We start from the raw sequence: 8,532 nt of genomic DNA, 5'->3' as shown, positions 1-8,532 counted from the left end.
AGAATGGACTAAAGAAGGTTATCTGCAACATCTACAGATGAACTACTACTACAAAGAAAATATATTCCAAAGTAACACATTCTCCTCCACTAACACCTTAAGGTGTGACCACTCCAGGACAGGTTACTGCTCATTAACTCCAGAGTTGAACTCTCCTCGGTGCTTGCAGCTGCTTCTGAAGTAGTCAGCCGAGTTAAATCTGCAAACATGTTATGAAGAGAGTTATTGAAGCACATTTGGGCCATTCTAGTGCCTTGTTTCCAAGGAGGAACTCACCTCTGGTGTTATTTCAGTGTGCTGTAACTTGACTCTTGAAATAATTTGGAAACAAAATACAGTACTGAAAATATACTCTACAGGTGGGATTGTAGACTACTTTTCAAAGTATAGTTTGCAGTAAAGATGAATTAAATTTACTAACAGAATAGTTTAATTTCAATTCATCATTAAATTGGTAGAAATGGGGGAAAAGATTACAGGGGCCCATGTTTTAAGGACTTTGTCTCAGGTTTCTGAAAAGTTACAACCAAAGTAGGTATTGAAGTGATGAAGCCCATTTCTAACTTAGCCGAATAAAAAGTTGAAAAATAAACACAGTGTATTCTCTTGGCTGTACACTCTGGATACTACTGGAAAAATTTTTGTTAACACATGTATAAGAAAATAGTTTTTCTTTTAATAGGAGTCTGAAGATAATGTGCTTTATGGGTTTTTACACTTTTTTTTCATATGGCACCATTGATGCAAACCTGTCTCTACCTTTTTTAAGCCCAAGTAAGACTGAAATAATTGCCACACAACATCTGGGAATTTAATCATGGTTAATTTCTCCATGTGCTGTTTGATTTAAAGAAGAAATTAAAATTTATAATAAAATGGGAAATATACATTCTGCCTAATTATTGCTGGGGCTTTTCACCAGAAGATGACCTTAGTTACAATAAAGTCAGTATTTTTAGCAGAGAGAGAGAAAAAAGAAATCATACCTAAGACAAATAATAAAGGAGTCAACATACCAAAAAATCAATAATGTTTTATTAACATATGCTTCAGAGAAATATTACAACAGAAAAATCGGAAATTGGTGCATCAGAATAAATAACATTCCCTAAAACATTCTCAAAGGAAATTGGTATACAAAAGCAAAGGAGACAGGGCAGTAAGGCAATATGTGGAATAGCAGCACTGTAAGGAATTTGTCAGAAATTGTTTTCTGAGCCCAACACGGTCAGCCTTCATCCCAGTTCCAGAGAGGAAAAGAACAAACACTTTCAGAAAGACATGCAAGCAGAGAAAATAATTCTTTTTAAATCCCTGGTTACATCTCAGATTTGCTCTTAAACACGGAAATAAAGAGTCTGGAGCGGTTGCTAACAGGATAGACCTCGCTTTGTTTCCTTCCTTATTTCTAAGCATTTAAAAATTCGTTGGCATTTCTTTGTATTCATTTTGGCATGTGTTTATTATTATATTAAATTCTTAGCTAAGTGTTTCATATACAGTGTTATCTTTGGCAGAAAATGAAAGATGTATGAACAATTTAAATACTGAACACTGATGTAAAGATGGATCATCTCGTTACAAACTGATTTCCTCTCATCAAGCTACATGGGTGAAGGATGAAGAAACAAAATGCAAAAACATGGTAGTCAAAGTGATGACACACTAAACCATCTTCCAATTATTCTCCATAACTCTACAACTACAGCATGCTATCCTGATGGCCCCATCTGAGTTGATGATTTTTCACAATGTATTTCATGGCTTCCATCCCTACATGAGACTTTATTACTATCACATAGGAATAAAAAGCCATAAAACACTAGAGTGAATTTATCTTGATCAGATGCAATACTTATTTTCTTCACATGATTTCATCACCATTCCAAAACTAACCAATGATTTCATGCTACATTACTGAACATTTTAGGCTACATTTCAATGACAAGAAAGACACTGAAATGGTTACATCACAAATTAACAAAACTTTAGCCTTTAAACACAATCCTACCTATGAGAATCAAGAAACAATCACAAGACACAACCATTTAATTCACTGATAAAAGACAGGACGCCACAGAAAAATGTCACTTCCACATACATCTTTCAAGACATAAGGAAAGACAAGAGACACAAAAGAAACTGGTATAGATAAACGCTATGAAAGCACCACTACCAGCATCTTTTTCCTAATTTTCCTTAATAACTTCCTGGCATGCATTATAAAAAAATCGTACTCCAACACTAAGACATCTTTAGGACATCTGAGCTTAATTGCAGAAGCAGAACAAGATTCCCTCCTTATGACACTGAAACAGCTACTCTCACAGAGCTCCTGTCAAATATGACCGTCTCATCCCTAGGACTTTTACCTTCTTGGCTATGACAAATCTACTATATAACTCCAAATTCCATATTTCTCCTGATTAAAGACCAAATGAGACAAATTAAAAAATATCCTTATTTTCTAACCCAGACTATAATACTGAGGTCCTGGTCTGAACACAGTTATTTATAAGTGTAATTACTATTCATCTTCTTATTACTACTAATTGGCCAAGTAGAAACACAAGTCTCTAGGGTCATTGAAAAGTCAATACAATAATTTAACTGCCATTTGAAAATAATTTTGCTTGTGCACTTGCAAGCAAACTAGGCTACATCAGAAATGTCTCAAGCTAAAATCTGTGCTTTACCAAAAATATTTTACATCTTCCCAGCCATGTAAACCCACTGGCATGGGACCAATATTATTTCTGATCTAGTGTTGACATTAGAACTCAAAATTAACTCAGGTTTGATTTATATACTGCTATCCTTTCTTGCCTACCAAATCCAACTTCTTGCATAATATAATGTTGATAGCATAGAAAAGAGTGAGAAATCATTAAATGAAAGGAAGTGCATAAATAAATTCAATTATCATGCATAAAACATGCAAATGACTTAAAGACTGCATATGAAACTCTAGTTTATATTCATTAATCTCAGGTTGCACTTTTGAGGGAGAAAGAGACACTAATCTGATCCAGATTAATGCACTCCCAAAGATTCTCATCTGGTTTTAGGTGAGGGTTAAAATAGGTGTATTAAAATAAACACAGCTGCTCACCTCCCTCAACCCCGTTTCTTATGTGGGAGAAAGTGAAAACTAAAAATTATATCATAGGCTTGAGAATCTGGGTTTCTCCTCAGAACAGTCACTTTTCCACTGACCTTTTTTTTTTTTTTTTTTTTTTTTTTTAATGGAAGCAAATTTGTCTGCAAACTAGTCCAAAACCAAGCTTGTGGCTTGACACAGAGAGCAGAGTGGAAAGGGATTGCCTAAATCATCCTCTTCTCTTCTCCCTTCTCTATCCTGAATAATGATGCAGATGGATCATTTTAAACCATGCGCAGTCTCTCCTAAAGGGCCTCCATCCAAGGCTGGCACATTGCTGCTTCATTGTGTAGGAAAAGGGGATTCACAAGTGGGCTTATGCAGCCTGGCTTTGCTCACTCAGCCAGTAGGAGCGCAATACGGAATAGGGCCAAACACCTTTAACCTGCCACCAGCTCCAGGTTTCACTGCCCAGGGATTCCCGCTCAGTCTCAGCCCAATCATCTGGCTATACAAATATCAATCCCCCAGCCTCCCCTCACTTCTCCTGCTAGAGCTGGGTGCTGGTCCCTGTCGCTTACCCTTGCCTTGGGAGCACCCAGGGACAAGCCCCTGAGGACGAGACCAGTACCCACAGCAGTGAACAAAGGAGAAGTGGAATTCCTGGGGCTGGTCCTGCCCCAGGAAAAAGGTAAGCATATAGAAGGAAAATGCCCAGAAAGAAAAAAGAATGGAAGGTCCAATTCCAATCCACTGGGAGAGGAAGGTTAAACAAAGCAAACAAAAAAGGTCACCAAACTAATTTCGTACTGAAACCAATGAATTTAGATTAGAAGCCCAAAGGGGAAAGGTTAGGATGTTATCAGTGACATAATTTCTCTTCCCTTTTGTTAAAATGATTGGATATTAAACCCCTCCAACACAATGGGACACACTTTCTGCAGGGTGGAGGGAAGCATTTAAGATCTTATATTTCTTCGATTATTTTTTACCTATTAGCCTCCTGAACTACAGACATTACACCATGAAAGCACAAAAACACATACATGTAGACTCAAACATATATTCACACATATGGTTTCAGACACAGACCGACTTCTGCTGACAGCCTGATTCCAGAGAGCTTTTTATTATAATTAATTTCTGCATGTTTGCAGATGCTAAATTAGTTGCAATAAATAACAACAATAAGGCTGAAATCTGTCAACATCTTGACAAATATTCAGAGAGCTATTTAGTATACACTTATAATATTCATTGCTCCTAAAAGAGAAAATGATCATACAGTAACGAAATCCTAAGTAAGAGCTAAAGATATTCACCTCATGAAGCCATTTCTCAACTAGCCCCTTGGCACTTGCTGGAATTATTCGCAGCACGAGCTCTACTTTTTCATTTTCTGCTGACTCCATGTGGGTAATTTCTCTCTTGTGATTAAAAGTGAGCTTGTCAACTCCTTCAAAGCATTTCCTTAGGTTGGAGGTGGAGTGGATCCTTTGTCTCAAAAAGGATTCCTAATAGATCATTGCAGCATCTAGGGAAAAAAAAACCTGAAAAATGATAAAAAATGAACTTTAGAGGTATTTATATAAACATATTTTACACCAACACCAACAGCAGACAGATGAAATGGACTGTTTACCTTGAAAAGAATAGTCTTTTCTTCACCAGATAATCATTCAAGGCCTTCCTGAATGTCATCCAAAAGCGATTCTGCCTCCTTCAACTTATCCAGCATCTGGGGCTGTGAGATAACCCTTGTGGCATTGGTCTCCTTCACTGACTCCCTCGTTATTAGCCTCCTGGTGGGTGAGATAGAATACAGTGAATGTAATAACCATACTTCACACAACAGGCTCTCTCTCTCTTTTAAATTGAAAATCCCCTTATTACAAAACAAGGGGTGTTCTTTTTCTTCTACCTTTAAGTAGGACTGCCACATTCATTGCTTTTTACAAAAACACAGCTGCTTTTTAAGCTACAGATAAATAGAATCTGCTAGGCAGTAATTCTGCTCAGTCTGAATGTATTATTTTCTAAGTCACTTTGGTGAGGCACTTTTTATTATGAACTGGAATGAACAGGGAAAGTCCTTTTCTCAACTAATTAGGACTATGCTTTGTTCTATACTATTAACTTACAATGCCAGATTGGTCAGCTTTTTTTTTTCCTTCCTTCAACCCGTTCAACAAATTACCATGCTTTTTCTGGGAAATTAGAGAGTTAATTAATAAGATTTTATGTACTAATGATGAAAATATAAACAGCAGTGTATCAATAACATTCACATAGTCCCTTTGATATGCACAAGGTAAACTCCTATTTTAACACCACTGATGCATGGACAGGAGTTACTTTAACGCAATCTACAGTATTTTCTTCTCAAAAAGATTTGTTAAACTACGTATTTTCGAGCTGAGGACAAAGCAAAGCTGAAACACCATTTTTCATATATCTATCCCTAGCATACTATTATTGTACTCCCTATTTATGGAAATAAGGAAAGACAGAATAGATAGGAAAACCATAAAGACGTTAAACCAGGAAAACATCAGGACATCTGTTGTTTCCCACTACAAGACATAATGCTGTATGTTTGATTTGAAAGACACTTGTGGTTTGTTTGTTTTTAATTAACTGCTCTAAGGAATGGAATAGTTTGCAAAGAAGATTTCAATATTCCCCAGTAATAATAAAAGCTAGAATATCATTCTGAGGTGTTGAGGCCTTCGGTAATCCATAATTACCATTACCAATCCAAATCCATGCCTGGCTTTGACCAGGTAATTAAATAAAGTAATATAAAGTAAAGCATAGCTACATTCCAAGTGGAAAACAACACCTTTAGCTTCATGGTTGTCCACACAGACATTCCAATAAAATGTAAGCATTTGGATATTACAACATAGATACTTTTATGTAATATATACCGTGCTGAATAGAATTCAAATTAATAAATAAGAAAAATATTTTCTCCTTAAAATTAATTTTCAATACTTTTGAGCTGAAAAACATCAGTGTGACAGAAAAACCTGTCAGCAGAACTGCTGCCACCCAGTATAAAGATTTGCAAATTAGAAAGAATTCTGGAAGTAAGAACTTGTTCAGTGAAAGAAAATTCACCACCTTACTATCCCACATGCAAAATTATCTCATTCCTATCTTTTTTTGCCTGAAACATTATGGGGGATATTTATTGTATATTTTCAAACACCTACTATAAAAAAAAAAATATATATATATATAGATAGATATACATATAACAACAGTGACATTGCTTTGAGAAGCTAAATCTTGCTTCTTCCATGAGATATTTCTCAGACCTCTGATACTTGGTAAACTATGGACCCTTTGGGTTGCTTGTCTCCATATCTAGAGAGCAACCTGAATGCTGGAGTATCAGGAGAAGCCTGATTCATGCGGACTGAAAAATAGTTGGTTCTACTAAAAAATAACTCTGTATCAGTGGAGCTTCCAAGATGTGAAAGTAAATGAACACACCCTCGGAAACATTCATTTAACTTTATTTTAATACCAAGCTGAATGTTCATGTACACTCTGTCTCTCCATATTGTCTCTGAAACAAGGACACAATCTAGCATATTGCAAATTTAGGTATGTTACCTTTTGCACTAAACTAATGAAAGAATTTTGAAATTCTTATTCCTGCTCGATTAAGAATATAGCTGGATCTGTCAATTTAGCAACATTTCTTTTCAGGAAGTGACAGTAAGGACACTAAAAAAACCACTTGCGAATGTGAGAAGCATTACCAATGCAGGGTACTATTTTTCCTAAATTAATTTCAGAATTAAAGATACCCTCAGTAATTTTGTTGAGAATGCCATTCTTTCTGGCACGAAAAGCCTTCAGATTACTGATTATCCCACTTTCAACATGGCTAGTATCAATAGAGCACAATATATTTTGATTAAAAATGAACCTATTTAATTTTAGCAGAATCAATTAAACACAGTGAAATACTCAGAGTCCACCCTGTGCTCATCCTGTGTGAGCACTCCCTGAGAGCTTTTTACAATAGCCAAGGTTATGGTACAAAGTGATTGAGTGACTGGACAAACATTACAGCCTTAGTAGAGGCCCATTTACATACAGGGGCAAGATGTAGAAACTCCCAGTTTTGTACTTCACCCATCTGACTATGTTTCCCTTCACTTCAGAAGAGAGAATCAAAATGAAGAAGAATTCAGAAAAAAAAAAAAAAGAAAAAACCAAACCTATCTTTACCAAACCCTTTTGTAGCTACTCTTTTTCCTTGCAAATCTTTTAAGGTAGCTAATATGGAAGACATATGTCTTCCAATGTATGACTTGCATGATTAAAAGTTAGTGTTTTACAGGTGCTTTTAGATATGCATGCATTATGAATATTCTGCAGATCATTCATTACCAGATCACATATATATCTAAACACTAACTCAATATTTCAGAGAAGAGACAGCAGTAAAGCCCAGTTTTTTATAAATTTAAAAATAATTTAAGAAATATTTTGCTATAAACATTCTTTACCTGTTTCTAGTTTTACTTCATGGAGTACAATGAGAAATAAGACATGAGGAAATGGTCGTTTGTCTTTGTCACTTGAATCCTAACTTACTGAGAGGCTGCATTTCTATTGTTTCTGAGCTCATATTATAAAAACTAATTAGGAATCAATTTAAGACAATGAACTTTAAACTTTACTTTTCCCTCATTATTACAAAGTGGCACAGCTAAGTTGGAAAAGTTTTAAATAATGGAAGTCAGTGAAGCCTAAATCACACACAATGGTGAAAGCTGAGATGCAAGATGAGATGAAATCTAAAAGCTAATTAAATTCAACAAGAGCCTCTCAAAGGCAACATACCAGCTTAGCCTTCCATGCTAACATTTCGTTTTGAAGGGTGCAGTAAATGGAGGGCCTTTCATGGCTGCAGTTTTCACAATATGATCCACCAGCTAAACCTGAGAGGAGAGAGAAAAAAAAGATTAGATGCATGGATTACTGTACTGAATAGATGCCAAGGCCAAGATAAAAAGAATAGATAAGTTAGGGCTTCTGAGGAGCTAAATTTGAAGCCGACTGGCAAAACGGATTGAACTTTATTACCTCTAGTCACTGAGAAATTCCCTAGACAGTTGGATGTAATTTGAAAAGGTCAGAAAAAAAATTTCCTTCACAGTATTATTGCTTCATGCTTTAAGGGTGTACGATTGTGAGATGCCAGCTCTAATCATTTTTATTGACTTGCTCTAGAGAGACAGACATGCACAGGGAGTCACGACACAGATAAGACATATCCTACCTTTGTTTCCAGATTTAAAACATATCACACAGTATTAGGTATGTTTTAATGTTAATAATTTCATTTTATCCTTTGCCATATCTGAGAAGAATTTTCTTGTTTCTCTAAGACAGCACAGAAAGGGGGA

General features: G+C 35.8%; 1 long non-coding RNA gene across 2 annotated transcripts in view; it reads right to left on the bottom strand.

Moving 5' to 3' along the window:
- Window positions 1–1,013: 1,013 nt before the first annotated feature.
- The window catches only part of LOC119708518, a 78,748-nt gene continuing 71,229 nt past the window's right edge, over window positions 1,014–8,532 (bottom strand). For both annotated transcript variants that reach the window (XR_005259093.1, XR_005259094.1), the window contains 3 exons: window positions 7,967–8,064; window positions 4,743–4,902; window positions 1,014–4,650 (listed from right to left, as the gene is read on the bottom strand). This is a non-coding gene — a long non-coding RNA (uncharacterized LOC119708518). The remainder of the gene's footprint in view (window positions 4,651–4,742; window positions 4,903–7,966; window positions 8,065–8,532) is intronic.

This window comes from Motacilla alba, chromosome 1A, assembly GCF_015832195.1.
Source record: "Motacilla alba alba isolate MOTALB_02 chromosome 1A, Motacilla_alba_V1.0_pri, whole genome shotgun sequence".
Taxonomy (NCBI): Eukaryota; Metazoa; Chordata; class Aves; order Passeriformes; family Motacillidae; genus Motacilla; species Motacilla alba.
The sequence above is the reverse complement of the archived record's forward strand: the minus strand, read 5'-3'. Positions and strand labels throughout refer to the sequence as shown.